The sequence below is a fragment of the Manis javanica genome, chromosome 4 (assembly GCF_040802235.1).
Source record: "Manis javanica isolate MJ-LG chromosome 4, MJ_LKY, whole genome shotgun sequence".
In the NCBI taxonomy this organism is placed as follows: domain Eukaryota; kingdom Metazoa; phylum Chordata; class Mammalia; order Pholidota; family Manidae; genus Manis; species Manis javanica.
This window is the reverse complement of record NC_133159.1, coordinates 49,507,035-49,528,154: the sequence shown is the minus strand read 5'-3', so window position 1 is coordinate 49,528,154 and position 21,120 is coordinate 49,507,035. Positions and strand designations below refer to the sequence as shown.

The window sequence follows — 21,120 nt, the reverse complement described above, 5'->3', positions numbered from 1 at the left end:
CTGAGCCCACCATCACCATAAAAGTGTGCCTGGTGAGGGTGCTGATGGCCCCTTGGCAAGCTGCCAGGAATGGGGAAGTGAGTGGCAGATGCACGGTCCCAGGGGTGTGGTGTTTCCTGAGCCTGTTGGTAGGTACCACCATCTGGCACACAGGGCTGAGGGTTCCCAATCTCTGCTCTGAACATCTTTTGAATCTGAGTGGGTCTGGGGGTGTTGAGCTTAAAGTACCTAACTGATGACCTGGCTCCCTTTCACGAGTGCCTTTGACTCTTACCATGATTTCTAAGCCAGACAGAGAAATACCTTTTGTTCCAGGTTGACGTAAAGGACATGACCTTAGGCTAGTTCCTCCCCAGTCGTAATGTGGGCGTTAATACAGGACTTTGGAATCAGATGCCTAATGCTTTTTTGAAGAGGTAAATTAACTCCTTTCATGGTAAGTGGTACCTAGCATGATTGTTTCAGAATCAAGAGAATTTAAAAATCCAGAGCAAAGAACTGAGTTTTGTTTACTTTAGACCTAAAGTATTAGGATTTGAAATCACATGGGTAATGATACTAATCTCTTCCTGTTTGTATTGTTTTCAACATTTTATAGCACTGCTTTCACATATCCATGACAGCCACAAATATCCTCACAATAAACCCGAGGAGGAGGCAAGACAGAAATTTTGTCCAGTCCTGGGGATATGGCTAAAAATTCCTTAAGACCAGAGCCTGTGTCTTGTTTGTCATTGTGTCCTCAGTACGTGGCCTTTTCACTCCAACTTAGAACATAATAGGGTTTCTGTAAGTTCATATTGAATAACTCAATGAATGAATGGAAAACTTTCAGTTAATTCCTTAAGATTCTATTGTGGGGGCTAGAATGCTTTCTGATTTCTTTCTTTGTAATAGCACCTTGATACAAATAGCAGTTTTTCCATGCCAAATTCCTTCTGGAAAATCTGTCCACCTGTAAGGTTAAATACATCTTAGCCAACCAGCCACTAGCTTGGTGGGCTGAATGCCTCAGTGGTTTCCCCTTAAGTAAAAGATGTACATCCTGATTGGAAGCTGGCAAGGTAACAGAGCTCCTATCAGATCCCTCCATGCCACCCTGCACCTCACAACCCCTCCTCTCATACCGAGCTCTCTGGTCGCCTGGCTTCTGTCACCCTTTCATGTCCCTGTCAGGTGATTCCTTGCATGCCTTCTAGACTAGCTGCTTCAGGCCAGACTCTTTATCACATGGTTTTTCTATTGTTATCTTATCAGGCAATCCCACTCCTATTCCATCCTTCCAGGCCTGCCTGCTGGGTCCTGAGCCTTCGGTAGCTGGGCACTCCCTACCCCCCAACCCCCCATGCACGGTGAGCTGCTTCTCTTATTCCCTTTCTCTCTAGCACAGTCTGTTCTGTTTCCTATTAGGGGAGCGTGCATTTTAAATGTCTCAGCAGCGTCTGTCTCTGAAGCCACAGTTCCCATGCTCCTCCCCATCCCCCCATTCCTCTTCCCAAGTCAGACACTAGAGTGGGGAGCATCAATTTACAGTTTCTGGCCAGATACCAGATGTGCTGGGTAGAAGCAAATTGTCATAGAAAAAAACGTTTGTAATTTCAGATAAAGATCAACGCTAAAGTGGTAAGGATGGAAAGGAACAAAAAAAGCTGCAGTTTGTATAGTTATTACAATTGATAATGGTCCCAAGCAGTCCCCCACTCCTGCCCTAATCTGGGTGGAAGTGATTATAAAGTTTCTCTCTGAAGCTTTGCCATTGGACAGTTTCCATCCTGACCTGATGTGCCATGGTAACACCGGGGGCTGGGAAGGATTTTGTTAGATAATGGTGAAAAGTGATGGGTAATATTTCTAGGAGAAACCTTTGTTTCAGTGAAAGATGTCACAGATTCTTAGGGATGGAAGAGAGAAGGTACCACCAAGGTGATCTAATCTAACCTAATTTTGGAGCCTCATCTAAAGTAACTTGCCCAAGGTCACACAGCAAGACTGAGAAATGTTGCCTATGAAATTGTTCTTGGAGAATCATAAAACAAAATAGTACATTCAAGACACTATGAAATTCAGTAGTCAACAGAAAGGCTTAACTCCAACTGGTCACACATACTCCTAACCGACCGAACCACATTTTTTTTTGTTCTCCAGGTAATAAGGAATTAGTGTTTTGCAGAATATAATTTCAAAAAAAGTCTGGCTGGTTATCCATGTACCTGGTTATCTATGCTACCAGGAACTGGGGGACAGGAACAATATTCTGTGATATTAAAAGTGCTTTGGAGGTAAGATAAGAGAATCAGTGGGTGGGTCTTTGAGAAGTGAAATGGGTGGTTTTGGAGCCTCTGCCTCTGTTTTCCAATTGCTTCTCCCTATTTCTGGTGGTATTCTCTCTCCTGTCCCAGTGGGTGCGTGGGGGGTGAGTGAGCCAACCTAAGCACTACATTTGCTCAGTCAACCCTGGGACTCCACTGAGACCCAAGAAAGAAGGCTGATGATTCAGAGAACAAAGTCACTCATATGGTGAGGGACATGCTCCCCACAGGTGGCATTTTAGCCATGTGATAGTTTTCAGTAGAAAGGATTTGGAGTCTGCACCTCAGACTATAGTAAGTGACGGCCTGTCCCACCTATGTGTGATGATTGAGAAAAGAATGTGAGTAAGATAAAATGGCATCTTATTTAGTTTTCTCTGTCATGGACTCAAAGGGAAAGAGGTAGGCAGGCAAATAGGTCAAATAGAGTAACTGCCCCTATTTTCAGGAGGGGAAGTTTTGAGCACCTTAAACTCCTCAGAACTCTGATCCATAGGGAAGCTGTGGCACAAGCCTCCAGTCCATGTGGACGATGGTAAAGGAGAGGAACAAAAAGTGTTTAGGAAGGAGAATGATGCGGTGATATGGAGTTCTGAGTCACTAATATCAAAACACACCACATACGACATATGAATAAATGAAGGAAGGAAAAAACGAATGACTGCTACGTCTGCTACTGTACCACAGCATGTAAAATACAGCATAGTAGGGCAGGGAGGAGTTGTACCAGCAGTCTGAGTAGATGAGTGAGTTCAAATCTTATAAGTTTGTACAGAGACTATGTGAGCTTGAATTCCTATTTGTGAATCTTATTTCAAGTTAGCCCACTGCAGCCTCCATTTAATCCCCAGGACCTGTTGTACCAAGAGAATTCATTCAGGAGCAAAATAACACCTGACTATTCTGAACTAAATTAAGTGAAATGTGCATTTTCCCCTTGCTTTTTGATTATTGTAATAGAAGAATAAGAAACCATAAGAACAAAAATTGAAATCAGTGTTTTTCTCAAAAATGTTACATGGTATATCAAAGTTAACTAGGCAGATGTTTCAAAGCCTATCTTCTTGCCACCGCCCCCCATCCTCATCTGAATCTGGGGCCATGAGCACGTGTTGAGGGAAATCCTCAGCTCCCACATGTGCTGATGATGCCCTATTTTAGAACCACTTCTACAGGGTTTTTCTCCACCAGTTTAGGTTCAAAGGAAAGACCATGGGGTTTGGGACGACACTTGGGGGAGTTTGTGACATGGGGCAATTTATTCACTCTTTGAAGCCTCAGTTCTTTTGTCTGGAGAATGGGGTTAACAATACCTACATTTAAAAAAGTGTGTAGGTCAGTATGTTTGAAAATTTCAGGTCAGTGACTGGCACATAGTATAGTGCTCAATAAATCAAAGTCCTCCTGACTCTGAGGCTAAAGTCATAAACTTACAGTGACCATGAGCTCTGCAAATCCCCAGGCATTAAATGAAGATTCAGCCTAATGCCCTATTGAGGCAGAAATGTATGCTATTATATTTAACAAGGAATCTTAGTTTCCAGAATGGAAGCCCAAAGAGTCTTTGGGTTAACTCTTAGCTAACTAGAAAATAAAATCAAGTAGACCAACTCTTCTCCCAAAATACTGATGGATTGAGATATTTTTGTAGATATTGAGAAGTACTTAGAGGATTAATCAAAGGGAACAATTTGGCTCAGGAAAGGCAAAAGGTCTATAAATAATATTAAAATTCTCCACACTGAACCTTTTCCAAACATAGAGTGTGCCCTTCTTTTTATAAAAGTCAACATTTTACAGGTTCAACTTTCAAAGCTAATACATTTATGGGTGGGACAGGTGGGTGGGGAAGGATGTTCACTTAAAAAATAAACTCAACTCTTCATTTCTTTTTCACAGCACCCTCCTTAGAGACCTTATAATCGGTTGGTTGATTTAAAGACTTTGAGCAGTACAAGTGGATAGAGCACAGAAACTTACAAGATAAACTACTACTCATGAATGCCAATTGAAAAGGAAGCATTTCCTTGGTGTTCTCTACCCTCCACCTACCCCACCAGCTCATCTCTTACTAAGCCCTTCAACTCTTGCTCTAATTGTATTGGATGGATCACACTGGATTCTCTTTCCACTCTTATTTCATCTTGATGCTTCTACAGGTTCTGTTTACTTCTCTGACCTGTTCCCACTGCTGTCTGGTGGATTTCTATTTGTGCTTTAAGACTCAGCTCAGATCCACTTCTTAAAGTGTTCTCTGATAGTCCCCAGACCCGGTTTTTTATTTCTTTTTATCATCCCATGCAAACCTCTCTCATTCCAGTTACTGCACTGCACTGTAATGATCTGTTCTCTTCTCCATGTCTCCAACTAGAAGGTACCTGGCATATCAAAATCATTCACTAAATTCACTTATTCTACAAGTATTTATTAAGCATCTACTATGTGCCAGGCACTTTTCTAGATACAGGAGATCTAGCAATGAAGGAAACATATGCTCCTGACTTCCCAAAGCTTCTATTTTAGTAGGGATAGACAGACACTAAATGAATGGTGAAAAACGCAAGGGAGAAAAATAAAACTGGTAAGGAATAAGGTTCATGTATATACAATAAGTGATCTGGCCAGAGTGGTCAGGGAAGGCACCTGTCAGGTGACATCTGAACAGGCACCTCAAAGAATTAAGGAAACACACACACTCTGGATATCTGGAAGAAAAATATTCCAGGCAGCAGTAAAGGCAAGTGCAAAGGCCCTGAGGCAGTGTGTGTTATTGTCTGATGGCAGAACAACAAGGAGGCTGGTGTGGCTGTGCAGAGGAGTGAGTGGGAAATGTACCTGGACATTAGGCCCATCAGAGAGGGTATGTGGCATGCTCAGCTGGCCTCTGTGCCCACATGTCTCAGTTCCTTCCCATCCAATTCCACACAGCTACCAGGGCAACTGTTAACAATGTGACTCTCATCATATCACTGTCCTGTTTAAAATTTTGGCACGATTCCTCATCACTTACAGAACATCTTCCCATGCCACAAACACACTTCTTGCAGGCCTGTCATGCCCTGAACATGCCTCATGCTGGCCACACTGAACAAAGGCCCCTTCAAGACACCAATCTGTTTGCATTATCTGGAGCTTTGGCTTGTTGCTTTTCCTCTGAGTCATGGCCTCTACCACCAAGGCAAATCACATAACTTGATCAACCTTCAAAATTCAGCACTAATTGTCACTTATTCTGGGAAGTGTTCTGCACACTGAACTTTCTTTTAACTCTTTCCCATTCTTATACTTACTCAAGAGCCAAGCCTAGAACCACGTGAGACCCAAACCTCAACCCTCCCCTCCCACATCCTGACCTAATCCAGCTCCAGCTACAGGGCTAACCTGATCTGAAACCTAGCTTGGACTCTGGGGGAGGTGGTGTGCGAAGTCAATGTTCCAGTGCTGAGCTCACGTTCAGTGGGAGGTGTGGCAGCAGAGGCCCCCAGGGGCTCTTCAGAGTGGGCAACAGCTGCTGGGTTAGCAGGGCCTGCAGCTTCTCCAGCTTGAGGGAAATCCATCTATATCTCTTATTCATTATCTGTGTACATTTGGTAAGTTACTAAATCTCTTTGCATCTCAATGAAATCATCCATAGAAGAAAGAAAAAATTAAATTCCAATGAATATAATTCAAATACCAACGAAGCCAGTAGGTCCTGAGAAGGTTGGCTATGACGCTGGACTTACTCTGAGGCCTTAGTTTCTTCATATGCCTCCCAGGGGGCGCTACTCCTGGTGAGCAAAGGCTCTTCTATGTTAGAAACCTAGTACATTTTATTTGGCTATAATGTTATTCTTGACACTTGGTATAATACCTTATTCTAAAGAAGAGGATTGTAATCTTCATTCCTTATGTTTAGGTAGAATTTTGAAGTAAAACAGTTTATTTTCTGATATTTAAATTCTAACAAGCCCCAGCAATACAATGATCAAAGCAATAAAACAAAAACAAATTAGTGAAATACCTTAAGGTTTTGACATGAATAGTAGGGAGCCTATATATTAATCTGGGAGAAAACTGTTTTATTTGTAATGTTTAGGACATAGCGTGTGATAGCCCCACACTGGGGATATACTTATTAAAATCTTCTTAGTAATGATTTATAGTTAGCTCCTTTAGGTTGTGCATACTACTTGTTGGGGTTATTTCTAAGTGTTTTATGATTTTGTTTGTGTTACTGTTGGGAATGGAGTCATTTTCCATTATGTCTTTTACTGGCCATTGTTGTATACAATTAATCTGTGGCCATTACTTCAGTAATCTTTCTTATAAATTTCAATTGTTTTTCATTTAGTCTTTTTGAATTTTCTAAGCATTTGATCAGGTCACCTGAAAATAACACCACTTTTGTCTTCCTTCATTAATTATACTTTGTATTTCTGTTTCATAGCTTATGAGTTGGTCAGAATTTCCAGGACAACATTAAACAATAAGGATTATTCTGGGCATCCTTACATTGTTACTAATTTTAATGGGAATACTTGTTTTTCTGTTGAATATGACGTTAACTATTCCTTGTTAAGATTTTCTAGCTTTGTTGCATGAGGCCAAAAGAGAAAGCTTGTGGGATTTCCATTTTTGAAATTTATTGATGTGTGTGTTCATGCGTCCATGACTTGCATGACATAATATATTTTCATAGAGGTTTTATGAATGCTTTTAAAGATGGTATATTCTGTGTTTGTACAGGTCAACACTATCTAGTAGCCTTAATATTATTAATTATATGTATTTAAATTCCCCATATCATTATTTCTGGCTTGTCTAATTGAACTACAAACCATGGACAAATCTACATTTTGATTACATATACAAACTGAGTGCTTGTCAGTTTCTCCTCAGTTTTCTAACCACTTTTGCTTTATATCATTTGATATTAGGTTAACTGCTGCATAAAGGGATTATCAGTACATTAGCTTCAGTTGCTATTATTCAGTTTATAAACATAAGTGATGTAAGCAAGCTATGTTTCCCTATTTAATTACTTTTGCCTTGAAACCTACTTTGCCAGAAATTAATAGTCTCTCCTATTTTTAATTTTATTCTATTTAATGACTTTTTGTCCTTACTTTTATTTTTAATGTGAACGCTTTTGTTTTAGGCATGTCTCTTGGAGGCAGCAGATACTTGGATTTAACTTTTTTACTCTAGTCTGAGTATATTTATTTCCTGATAATGGGATTTAACTGCTTATATTTACCGTCATATATACGGCTTTGTGGTGTAACATCTGTCATTCTGTTCCATGCAATTTATTTTCTTTTTGATTTTTTGCTGTTTCTTCTGCTTGGGGATTTGCATATATGGAATGTTGTGTTTATTGTTTGTTTCCTTAGTAATTGAGAAGGTATATACCCTCTTTTCAACTTAACTTTCAATTTCCAAAGGCCAGACTTTGGTTTTTATTTTTCTAATTATCAGAGTCAACAATTACATAGAATTTTAGGATCTCTTCTATGTGAGATAAGGCATTTTGTGAATTTTTACTTCTTTCCTCTCCAGTTATGTAGATAACCTTGTCTCTCCTTTCCGAACAGTGGGCTGAGCTTCCTGTGGATCCCTCAGTGATCTTTGCTTGGAAAAGAGTAAACTTGGCTCAGTTAATGGATGTCTTACGCATATTCCCTTTTCTTTTCTTCCCCCTCTAGTTCAGAAAGTTGTTATTTTTTTCCTGTCATGTCTTTGATTGCTTCCGTTCAACTGTTTTGTTTCCTTGGGAAACACCTTTGTAATCCTTGAATTGGATCTTCAGTTTCTAGGACGGGTGTCATTCTCTGTCCCGTGAGCTTTACAGTTCATATAATCTGTGTGTCTCTAGCAGAGTGATGGAAAGTATGACTTTGAAGTCACTGCATAGATTTGCAGTGCCACTTCTGCTCTGGGGCAGATTTCATACTGCTACTTGTCTTGAATTACAACCTTATTTTGTCAATCTCATTTACAATTTATCTTCTGGTTTTTATTTCATCATGTATTTCTTTCTAAAAGCTTTCTACTCTTGTTTCAGAGAATAGAAATTTTTCTGTTTTTTTTCTTACTCTCTCTATACTTTAGGATTTTCAGGTGTTGTCTTCCTCTGAGTCTCTATTTACTCTTCTTTAGCAGCATTTAATGGTTTCTATTTTTCTATGTTCTTTTTATTTACTCATCTTCAAGTGGCAGAGACAACTATGTGGATTTGTTTTTCTTTCATGGAAGGTATGTAGATTGCTCCTGGTCCCCCCTTGCTCTCCCATTGGGTTCTGGTAAAATCCTCTTCCCAGATCTGTATTTATATATTAGATTGATGTCCTGGCCTGATTTCCAGTGTCAGTAGCATCTTGCTATTCTGATAGTCTGAGATAAGAATTTTCTCTTATCCTAATGTCTGACTCCCTATTATCAGAGCAGAAAGAGTGCATAAAACTACAATTCCCGGCATGCAAGGACACCATGACTTTATTTCTTCTCCCTGCCTTTTGGGTTTTACTTGTGGGACTGCACTTCAGTGGATGCACAGTGTCATCTCCAGCTTCCCTCCCACCACTACTCAGTTGTTTTGTGGTTAGTTGCTTTATCTGAATGAGTATAGAAATATTAGTGGCAGAACAGGAATGGTGATTTCCACATGTTGGAGAATCTGTGTTTTTAAATTAGTAGAAACACAGTGTAGAAGTGATGAAAGATCATCCTTCCTATTTCAGAGATAAAGTGTCATAGCAGTCCTGGGCCACCAATTGTACATTTCTTTTCAATATCATGGACATATAGTTAGTGGAATTTCCTATCAGAATGAATGGTCAGTGGGTCAATTCTTAGTACTTTGAATTGTCAGTATTTTTAAGAAGTCTTGTCTTCTTTGGTAACTTAAGTTTTGGAACATTGGAAAAGGTTCCCTTAGGGACTCTTAATTAGAAGCCCTTTTGAACCAGAGGTTTCCAATCTTTCCATTGACTCAGCACTGAGAAGGTGCCTAAAGGGACTTAATTATTACACTTTCCAGAAGGTTTTGGTGATGTAACTTTGAGCCCTGGATCCCAATGATAGCTTTGTGGTTGTAATTTTCCATGTTGAAAAATAATAATATGATTAATAACTAATGTAAATTTTAAACATCAAACCTTAATATAACAGCACTTAATATTAGTCAGTATAGCTAGGTGTTTTGGACCAGAGTTCAAATCTTGAATCAGTCACTTACTGGCTTTTTGAACCAACTTTAGGTAAATTACTTAACATCTCAGCTTCTGATCTATAAAATTGAAATATTTCATAGGGTTTTGTGGGAACAAAGTAATAAAAGGCAAGTAAAGTATTGATAGGGGGCCTGGCACATGGGTGTGCTCAATGCATATTATCTATCATTAATATTTTTAATATTATTATTGAATATACTCTTTTAGTTTCTTAACAGTTTTCTTGAATAAGGAGGTACTGTTATTATTTTTCATTTGGCCTGCAATAACAGATAAACTCATGAGTTAGTTGTACCCGGGCTATGGTTCTATCTCCCATGGGTGTGAGAGGTCACTGATATTCCAAGAAAACTGTTCAGTAAAGGCTGTCAAGCTGAGTTGAACATATGACAATTCCAAGATATATGTAGAAAGCATACATATAATTCAGCATGAATTTAAATGACACAAGAATTCTCCTACAGACCTCTGACTAATTGTCTCAGGAAGTGGAATTTATATCTTGAGAAAGGAGTACATTTGCTTGGATGAAATTATGTCACAAAATGTGTGACTTACATGGCATGGAATGAGGCTCTTGTTAGTGGGATGTTCTTTGATAAATTCTGTTTCTAGAAGGTATCTTAGCCACATGGCCCTTGCCCAAACTGAGGTGACAGGGCAAGTTAAACCAAGACATTAGGTGAGCAACTTCTCTGATCTTAAATACAAATATACCATCTTGGAGGAATGAATCTCTTAGATATTCCTTAACCGACTTGCTATATAGCTTCCTAGGCCCCTCAATATTGAACTCCTACAAAGTAACAGCTAAAGTGATAAAGATGATGATGACGATGACAACAGAAGCAATTACAGTCTTTTGTGGCACCATGATTTGTCCCACTTTACAGATGAACAGATCAGGGAATCTGCCTGGGGTCATACTGAATGGAAGTTACTGAGGAAGGATTCCATATAGGCATTCTCATCCTAGAATGTCTGTTGTTGTTTTTCTTTTTATGAACATGCCATATTGGCCCATATATTTTTGTATCGTTTAATTTTTCAGTGATATTTTGTAGTTTCCAGTATATAGTGGCTAGCATTTTTTAACTTTTAAAACTTATTTAAAAATAATTGTAGGCTTATAAAGAGTTACAGAGATACTACAGAGCTCCCAACATACCCATAACTAAGCTTTGCCTAATGTTAACATCACGGTACATTTATCAAGACTAAGAATATTAACATTGGTAAATATTATTAACTTCAACTACAGTAGAATGTCTGATTAAACTATACTAATTTCCTCTCCATTTACACACTCATGCAGGTACCTCCAATTATTAACTACTTGAAGCCACTGTTGAGTACGTGTGTTGAACCACACTCTGATTCTCTCCGTAAGGTCCACCCTGAAGAGGAGATAGAGAAAAAGCCATGCGAATTTTGGTTTGATATGTTTCTTGAGAGCCTGGGTTTCTTAGCGTTGTCACTAATGATGGCTTACACAACTACTACACTTCATAATTTTCAGATAAGCTTTTCCACTTGCTGACTTATTTGATTCTCAAAATGGCCCTGTAAACCAGTGAGGATGATAGTATTATTTTAAAGATGATGAACCTGACAACCAGAGGATTAGGGGGATTAAAAGGCCATAGAGATTAATAGAGGAAGATTTAGGATTAGAAGAGTGACAGTAATAATAAACTATTTGCTGAATATTTACTGTATTCCAAGCACCATGCTAATCACATCAATGGCATTAGCTCATTGAACCCTCAACAGTCAAGTCAAAGATGTGAAACCACATGGCCAAGAGTCACTCCTAGTACATGACGGAGGAGAATTCAAACCCAGGTTGAGGGTCTTAGCTCTTAATTTAAGTCTCTACTTCTCTTCTTTTACTAGGGAGAAGTGAGTTTCCTTTAAAGGACGTATAAAGGAGATGTTATCCACTTATAAATACCTTTCTGTATGTAGAAAATATTAATTTTGATAATAATGACCACTATCTCCTTGTTTTCTATGGCAGGCACTGTACTTTCCATTTGCTCATTGAATTAGTAAGTATTACCTTGCCACCTACTATGTGCCAGGCACTGTTCTGGATGCAGGAAAACACAGATGAACAAAACATTCTTTTCATGGAGCTTATGGTCTTTAGGGAGAAACAGAAAGTAATCAAATAATCACACACGTTTGCAACTATAAACAGGGCTAACTAAGCACCCTGCAGGAAAGTCCGGAGTGCTCTGAAAGTCTGTCAGTAGGGTTCTCTGACCTAGTCTGGGGACAGGGAAAGCTTCTGACAGAGCCACTTTTTATTAAAAATGGTGGATAGGGAAGTGTTAACTACAAGAGAGGAATGTATTCTAGGGAAAGGAGAAGAATGTATGTGGGATCTGAGATTTTGGGGATGTTGAGGAACTAAAACTAAGGTTAACCAGCTTGAGTATGTTTAGGGAGAAGAATGTTCCCAGACAGGCTGAAAGAGGCACAATATGCAGGCCTCATTAAGGATTTTCTCTTTATCTAAGAGAAAGGTTAATCCATTGAAATGATAGATTACTTGTGTTTGAGAAGATCCTTTAGCCTTAGGTGTGAAGCATAAATTGCAGGGATTGAAGATGGATGCAGTGAGACCAGTTAGGAGGCTACTGCAGAAATGAGGGCTGGACAAGATGGTAGCTTGGGTTGGGGGAGTGTGGTAGAGATGACAAAAGGTTGATGGATTTAGGAATTCTTTAGGAAATGATTTCCACAGCATTTATTTTGAATTAGGTATGGGGAGTAAACAAGGGGAAGGTGTTAGAGTACCGCCCAGGTTTCTGGCTTTTGCAATGTGCAGTTTCATTTAATTTTCACAGTAGCACTATGAGGATTATATTTCAATATGCACATTTCATGAGACCCATTCAAAATGTTTCCAGTCACTGTCCATGGTCACACAGCAGGACTCGCTCAAGTCTGCCTGAATGTGAACTTTGTGTTTTTGATGGCTTTGCTGCATTGGGCACTGCGAAGAACCTGCATGGGCCATTGTAGGGAGGGGAAGGTTAAAACCAGCAGCTAAGGGCAGAATTTAATGAAGGAAATGGCCATCACTCAGCTTTGAAAATATGCTCATTGTCAAAGCTCAAGCCCTCACGACATCCATGTGTGTTTGCAGCTTGTGCAACTGCTGCTTCCTGAGATCAATGATAACTCGACTGATAATATGTTCAGTGATGATTTTGTTGAATACCATTTTTATAAATAAATAATATATGTTCATTGTAGCAAAATGAAAAAAAAATGTACATTAGAGCAGAAAGAAAAACAATGAAAATCTCCTGTAATCCTTTCTGGGTGGGACTGGGAGGGTTACTTGCTTTTAATTAAACAATGCCATGCCCTGTGGTTAACCACCGTGGGTATTTAGTAGAAAGATCACGAGAGGCCCTAGTTCTGGATGCAGGCTTCGTGATGATTTAGACTTTGGGGGAAGTTTAGGCTCTGGGGCTCTAGTAAAATGGAGTGAAACTTTGCCTGCACTTAATTGTCATAGTCTTTTTGGGAGCCTGGGTCCGAGTGTGACAGAGCCAGGCATGCTGGTGCCGTTACAGTGTGGGAGCGAAAGCACAGCTTTAGAGCTTCTCAAACTACTGACTGGCTTCCGCACCTTTGCTTGGTTTCCTCATCGGTGGAGGGGAGATAATGATGTATGTTGGTCCCCCAGGGGTGTTTTGAGGATTAGCTCACCTGTGTGCAGAGCGCTTGGTAGGGCCAGTGCCCACACACAGCGAGTGGTCGACACGCGGTGGTCAAAGATCTCACAAATACACGGCAGGGCAGCAGTCTGCTGACTGATCTCAGGAGCCTGGAAGCTCACGCTCAGGGGAAGCAGAGCAGGGAAGACCCACAGACCCTAAGTGCTCCCATGCTCCCACTTCTCCAGCTGAGCTGCACGAAACCACTTTTTTAGGGTAGTTGCCAGGCTAGACACTGGAGATGTAAAGAAGTGTAAAACCTTGACTTTATTCTTAAGGAACAAGCACCATAGAGGGGTTGGAGAGTAAACAGAAAAAGCACAGTGTAATCGAACCAGTGTTGGATTACTATGAGTAAAGGGCTGTGGGGCCGGAAGTGGGGACCTAGGAAGGCTTCACAGAGAAGGCCTGGGCCTGGCAGGAGGGTAAAATTCGCAGGATGAAGAAAACGGGCATGAACACCAGCCTGTGTGCTAGTGTAGAATCCCTTTGTGGAACTCAAAGCCCGCAAGGCCCTACGGATGCCAAAGCCCCTTTGAGAAATCTGGCTAGAGGAGGGGGACTGCGGTGGGCAGCTGAGGCTCAGCAAGGCAGGTCTCTGCCTCCACCAAGACCCCTTCTCTGCGTCCTCACCACGTCCCCCAGGACCTCCCAGCTTCCCTTTCTGCTGCTGTCTTTCCCCTTGAGGGCCCCTTTCCCTTTTTAGATACCAGGTCCTCTGCCTCCCATCTCCCACCCACAAAAGCCTGCCGGGAGGAAAGGCTCAGACGTGGACAGATGAACCTGTGGCGATGCCTCTGTGGTTTGGGTCGACGTGGCCCCTTTCCCGGGGTAGTTGCATTTAAGTGCCTTGGTTTTTGGGGAATGGAACAGTTTGATGCTGGAATCCCACTATATCTTCTGATCGATGCTATATGCTCACTAGCTTTAGGCCCTGGGTAGCAGATGTGTTTTGTTTGATTACTACAGTTTTGTTTTCACCGTTGTTCAGTGGTAAATAGGTATCACTCTCCAGTTCATCACAGGCCCCACCACTTCCCACTAAGTGTTTTTATATCCTCATTGTCTCACACTTGGCTGACCTGCCTGGTCTGAACATACTGTGTATGTGGCCCCTTGTGCTAAGCTGTGCTATTTCTTGACTTCTCAGTTGAGAAATTACATCAGCCCCTTCTACAGTAATCTTTCCCCTTCATTTCTTTGCATTTTTTCCTGTCTTATGCACTTCTACCAATAATATTGTAGACACTTGGACCCCAGCGTTGGACAATATACTACAAGTGCTCAAGGATTCCCTTCTATTGACTAGGAGGGAGTACAGATTGTAGCACCTACTATCAGGTTGTTTATCACTTTTCTCTTAAAGTAAAACACAACAAAACAATTGGTGATGATTTAAATAAATTCTTAAATGAATAGATGAAATCAATTATTTAGCCCACAATGTTTATCTTTTCAACATTTGAAGAGAGCTGATCCAGTGCAAAGCATTTCATTAGCAGAACTAAGTCATACATCTGGGAGGGAGATGGTAGATGTGGAATATCTGAGGATGGGAAAGCAGGTGGGACCATCCTGGGAAGGGAGTGTTCTCATTTTCAAGATGGGCCCATGCTTTGTCTGCCCCTAGGTCATGGGAGAAGATAGTGCACATAATGTGGTATCTGCTGAGGTCACATTTATTGAGTGTCTGATTCAGCTTACAAGTGCCAGCTCTCCCCTGTGCCTCCCCCATACACATGACACTGTGGAGGGCTGCTCTGTCTGGAATTATGCATCCCCACCTCTGACTTGGTCATATTCCCAATTACCATTCATTTCAAAACAGTCAGTGGGACAATAGTGTGTGTGCATCAAGGATCACAAAAGGAGCTTGGATTATGAGGAATAAAAAATCTGCCCAACATGTGGCACCATTAAAGAGCTCTGGCTGAGACCTACTGTTTTTAGTCAGCAGTTGTCTGGAAAATAGATGTTTACTTGTAGTGAGTGTATTAAGATCATTGCCATTAGGCAATATATATCCTGCATTGTGTCTTCTCTTACAGGACACTATGTTGGAAGAAACCTTTAGTTAGTAATTCCTACGATGGTGAAAAATATTAAATAGCAATAATATGGACATTTCTGCTGAGAGAGAGAGAGGTAGAGGGAGAGGTGGGGAGAGAGAGAGAGAGAGAGAGAGAGAGAGAGAGAGAGAGAGCAGGAACCTTTCTTAGAAAGGATGACCTTTTAAAAATGGTATGTTCCATTGAAAACTACAAGTGAAATATTTGTAGATAAAGATTTAATTACTTACAGGAAAGAAGTGTCCCTAATATTCAGCAAGAACTTAAGCACTTTGGGTTTCCCTTAACCATCCATCTTCTGATGAAAAGGTGTATTTTAATACTGCTAGGGACATCCTTTGCACCAGACTCTGTCATGTCTCTCATGAGTTTCTTCACTCAGTGATAATACAAAACATTTCTGTTGTGTAATAATAATTTGTTTTGCATAACTCTTTCAGAGCAAGGATTGGGTGTCATAACACCAGTGTCCTATCTTGCTTTGATCCAGTGTGATTTTTCTGTCTCTGTTTTCTTAGCAAACAGACTTGTGCCCTCACAATACCATTGTATGAATGGGAAAATCCTAATCCTGTGAAGTTCTGAGTATCATTGAATTCTAGAACTAAAAGAACCAGCAAGTTTGGCCAAAATTAAGCCAGTGGACACTGCAGTCTAAGCAGCTCATTCTAGGTATGCGCACACCTGTGGGCAATATGTTACCTTTTCTAAGCCTTGGTTCCCTTGTAGTAAAGTGGGACAATGATGCTTACTTCATAGGTTTATGGTGAGGACTAAGTGAAAAAAAAAAAAAAGCAAAGGACCTAGTATAGATTCTAGCAGATAGTTTGTGCTCGATCAGTGTTAGCTGCTAGGATGAAATACTCAGTTACGTACAGAGAGGTTGGCTTCCTAGAGCTTTTAAAACTTGAATAACGGCAGCTGGCAGAAGCAGCAGCTGATGATCTGTCCTCTGGACTTCAGAGGGTCTCACATGTGTTTGGTGAATAACAGACTACCAGAATGAGCTCCTGAATTTAGACTCCCAGATCTAGTAGCTAACTCTAGAGTCTAACCAACTCTTTGCCAGATCACACACTCCACTTTTCCTTATCTTCTCACTTTCTCAGCAGAACTCACCATTTCAGTTAGAAGCAGGAAAACTGTTACACATTATTGTAGAGCTCTCTTAAGCCAAATCAACAAAAACTGATTGAGGGCAAGATAGGTGAGCAGATTGAGGTCAGGAAAAATAATTCTCAGCATGGTTTCCAGAACAGAGCTCTGCCAATACATATGATGTGGTAAAACTCTAGGACAGTGGTTTGTTTTTACTATTTATTTTCAGTTTCAAGTAATCGAATGGTATGAGATGAATCCTTACCCTCTTGTCCTGATTTACTATTTCATTCCTTGCCAAGCACGCATTTTGCAATATGTGCTCACCTGGAACATTCAAACCTGCTGTCACAATAAGAAAGATTCCTTTCTCGGTTGGTGCCAAGGGAATCTCAAAATGGCATTGGAAATCTCTTGGATTTACTCTCTCACGCCTTATGGGGCATCTTTAGTCACTCAAAAACATGAGCGTTTCCAATTCCAAGCAGAGCTGAGGAGGGATGGACTGTGTAAAGGCTATCGCCATTTATTTCTCATTTCCAGAACACTCCATCTTGCCTTCTCCCTTATAGTATTTTCTTGTTTGCTTGGTTTCACAGAACTGTTTCAATAAGAAAGTTTCAAGAATATCCTGGGATTACAGTCTTTGAGTGACCTTTCATGCCCATAGTATAAGCCCCTTTGGTTTAAAACTATCCCACTTAAAAGCATCTACTTATAACTACCAGCTGCTGGTTCTTTTCTCTTCATACTCATGAATGCACACACAGACACATAGTATGCACATGTATACACACACACACTCCCACACATGCACTGTGTATATGTAAACATCCAGAAGGAAAAAGACATTATAAAAATTGTCCTGTTGAGTTTGTAATCCAGCATGAGTTACTGAGTGCTGATAAGTAAAGGAAGTTCAACCAGACAGTTTAATCCTCCAATTTCCTGTCTTCTAATCAGCCCCTGATTCTTTGGGTTTTAAATCAGAAACATTCCTGACAATATTCAGGGCAGGTGAAGGAAAATCAACTAGAAAATAAGTAAGGACAGGCATTTATTTTACTGTCTAAAGTTCACAGGAGAAATATGAGCATAATAACAGGAAATCAAGATTTTTAAAAAGATAATAGAAGTACATAGGCTAGCTTAAGTAACCAATCACATTTCTGAATGAAGTACATTTGAAACATAATTTGATTTAAAGAAAGAAAGTAGTAACATAGTTTAGGGTATTTGCTTCTCCCTAAGTATAGTAAATAGTAATTTAAAAGATGTTGAATAGCCTAACCCAAAAGAAAATGATAAGGACAACTGCTTAATGTATATGGGAAAAAAAACATTGTTTCATTCAGATTTTGCTTGCAATCGATAGTTTTTAATACTGTGAGAAAATGATATTTGAAATGTACGGAAACCTTTGAAGTTAATGCATGTTCTTAGAAATTCATATGGTCATGCATATTTTTAATGGTGGATAAAAATAAGACAATTGTGCATCTAAAAAGCACAGGTAGAGTGTGTAAAAGTTTAAAATAGAATATGTATAAATATATTTATCATGGGGACTTTCTTTTGGGAATATACTGAATTTCAAGAATGTGACACGATTTGTTATTTACTGAACTCCCCTTATTTTGATTCTTTTCATTTATAGCTTCTGTAGTGATTTTTGTGTTGTTTTAATCATTCTCATGAAAGAGCTAGTGCAAATGCATATAAAAATCTTCATTAGTCAATGTCTTCAACGGAATATTCAAGATAATCATTAACAAAAGTTTTTCAGTTGAGAATGAACATCTTAAAAATTGAAATGGTAAATACAACTTAAGATGTGAATCCAAGCAAATAACAACAAAAGGTTTGCATGAAATATGAGTTCCTAGTTTTTGTCTGCAGCAGTTAGGGCTGTCAATCATTTGGGGAGCAGGTTAGAGTTGAGAGTTTTTTTCGAATAGTTGAACACAGTAAGACAGTATTTCACAAAAATACCTTGTTAATTCATATACAGTGTGGACTTAAAAAAAAAAGCATTTACATTATAAGCCATAGCATATCCTTCCTGCCCAAGTGTTTTCCTGATATGCAAAGTTGGAGTTGTAAATATTTAGATTAAGTGATGGGTATTTCTTGATTGAAAAATTATATGGCAATTTCCAAAGTGAATGCTTCCAAAATAAGTGTTTGGGAAACTAGCATGGAGTGAGGGGGGGTGGTGCTGGCAGGATGATTTAATAGCCTACAGTTCATAGTCATTATGAACTTTTAAAATTAGATCACAGAAGCAAAACAGTGTACTTTGTAATTCACATAAAAATAGTCCCATAATATCTTGTCATCAGTAAATCTTGTCATTAAGAAGAGGAGAATGTTTATTTTGCCTTCATTTTAATGCAATGTGGGTGGAATGGAGATAATTCCACCAGACAGAATTATATTTTGAAGCATATACATGCATCCAGGGTGCTTCCCTTTCATTTGGAGTGGAGGAAAATTTCACGAGGGGTTTCTTTAGTTTTATATGCCTAAAGGTTTCAAATAGAGATGTCACAGAATAGCTAGATTAAGTTGATATGTAATATCTATTTCTTGATTTGCATGATTAAAGCATTAGAGAAGTGGCTCAGATATCAAAAGATTTCTCATAAGTGGCAGCGCCAAAGGTAATTACTGTTAAAATGTACATGCTTGTGCCCTGGCCGCTTGGTAGCTCCTAAGCTGTTTACAACTCCTTAGGTTGGAATGAAAGTTTTCATTTGACTTTGGGATATCAAGTCCCTTTCCCACTCCATTTTGATATCAAAAGTGTATTTAACATTGCTTATATCCTATGACTTTCAAGATGACAACTTCAACCAAAAAAAATGATAGAAAATAGAGAAGGCCCTTTGGAATATTTCACATTTGAAAACAACTGTTAAACAAAAGTAGCCTTTTAAAGACAAAGCTGAATTTTATACTTAAACAAAACCCACTTAATTTAATCTACTGACTGACTCCAGTTAGTTATCAAAAAGTGCAGTTGAAATCCTACTGTAAGCTGGATGCTTTATGAGAGGGGGTGGGGATAGAGAGGGAAAGAGGGGAAAGAGGAGAGAGGTTGCTAGTTTCAGTCTTTTATTAACCAGTTTCATTGTAGTGGGTCTTTATTATTTGCAAAAATAAAAACGATCTGGGGCTCTATCCATTCTCACCTACAATTTTGGAGTAGGTAATGGCTGTCTACAACCTGGTCCAACATATGCCCCCAAACTAAAACAAACAAACTCATTTGCCATACAAATTGTTTACGATTCATTAAAAAGCAAAATTGCATATCCCGGTGCTGGCAGCTGAGGCCGAGCCTCCACGGGCGGAGGGGGCATTCACTGAGTTGCCTTTGTATGCTGGCAGGACCAAGCCGGAGGTTCCCACTATGCAGCCTGGAGTCTGTGCAGCCAGATGACGCATGAGGTAATTTTAAAGCTTTATTTGCCTTTAGTGTGAAACTCAGATCTTGTACTGTCCTTTGGTTAAAGAAGCCTATCAGCCAGAGGCGTGTGTAAATTTTCTTTTTAGTTGGGGAAAAGTGTTTGGGGTAGTGGGGCAGGGGTATGGACGGAGAGCAAGCAAATGCTATTCAAGGAAAGAGAAGAGCAAAGGGAAAATGTGAAATTTGTCTTATTTTAATTAATCCTTTCCCTTTTCATCAAAGGCCTCAGTTTCCCATCAATAATAGGAAATTTACATTCAAATCATTTGAAACTGGCAGATCTAAAATGCTGTGGTATGCCGTCACCTTTGAAGGAAATAAAAAAATCAATTTTGTTTTCTCGATGGTAACTTCTATAACTTCTTTAAAGAGCACTGTGATTTCTCACCCCTTTACAAAGCTAAGATCTAGAAGCAATGAAGTTGAGAGAAACTTCCCATAGTATGCAGCCTAAACAGCAGCCTGTGAGCTTACAGCAATGTTTATTTTTAGTCAACTGCATTGCTAAATATTTCCACCACTTTATATTTTATCTTCCCGGCAGTAAAACATCTGTAAAATAATTTTAAATGAAAAGCAACTTCCAAGTAAACTTTACAAAAAATAAATGACAGTTTTCCAAGTTAAAAAAAGAGGAGCATTTGGTGATCTTTGCAAGAAAAAAAAAAGATGACACAATTTGCCATAAAAAGTAACAGTCTATAAAATCTACGAACTCTTGAAATGTAGGAAGTAGAATGTCACCCAGAATATGACATCAGTGCAGTCTTTTTTAAAGCTTACAACTTAGCTTAGAAAATAATAGCTAAACCAATCATTATATTCATTTCTAGTATTTAACAAGCTGCATAAGGTGGAGCAATAGGCAACATCATAACATACAAGTAAACCTTGTTCTTGCTGGCAGAAACTCTAATGGGAAAATAAATGCCCTGAGTAAAAGTTCAGGATCTAAGTGGCTAGTCTACTGCTAATTTAATTAACCAAAAGCAGCAAGTAACATTGTCCTGAAATCACTGATCAAGTTTCTAATGTCTAGTTAAGAAATTGCAAGTTAAAACACACATGTACACACATACCCACAACCACCTTAACTCAAGAGTCCTTAGGATGGACACACTGCATTTCAAGAAGCAGCCGAATAGAATCCTGCGGTAGTTCACTTTTAATAGCCTCTCAGTCCTCAGAATTCCTAAAACTTGCCAAAATGATACCACCATT

The 21,120-nt window shown here is 39.5% G+C and overlaps 1 protein-coding gene and 1 long non-coding RNA gene across 9 annotated transcripts in view; one reads left to right on the top strand and one right to left on the bottom strand.

Annotated features, from left to right (window-relative positions):
* Positions 1–21,120, bottom strand: part of NFIA (nuclear factor I A) — a 542,941-nt gene that overhangs the window by 520,102 nt on the left and 1,719 nt on the right. The window lies entirely within an intron of this gene.
* Positions 19,516–21,120, top strand: part of LOC108391468 (uncharacterized) — a 217,425-nt gene continuing 215,820 nt past the window's right edge. For both annotated transcript variants that reach the window (XR_012130187.1, XR_012130186.1), the window contains exon 1: positions 19,516–19,880. This is a non-coding gene — a long non-coding RNA (uncharacterized lncRNA). The remainder of the gene's footprint in view (positions 19,881–21,120) is intronic.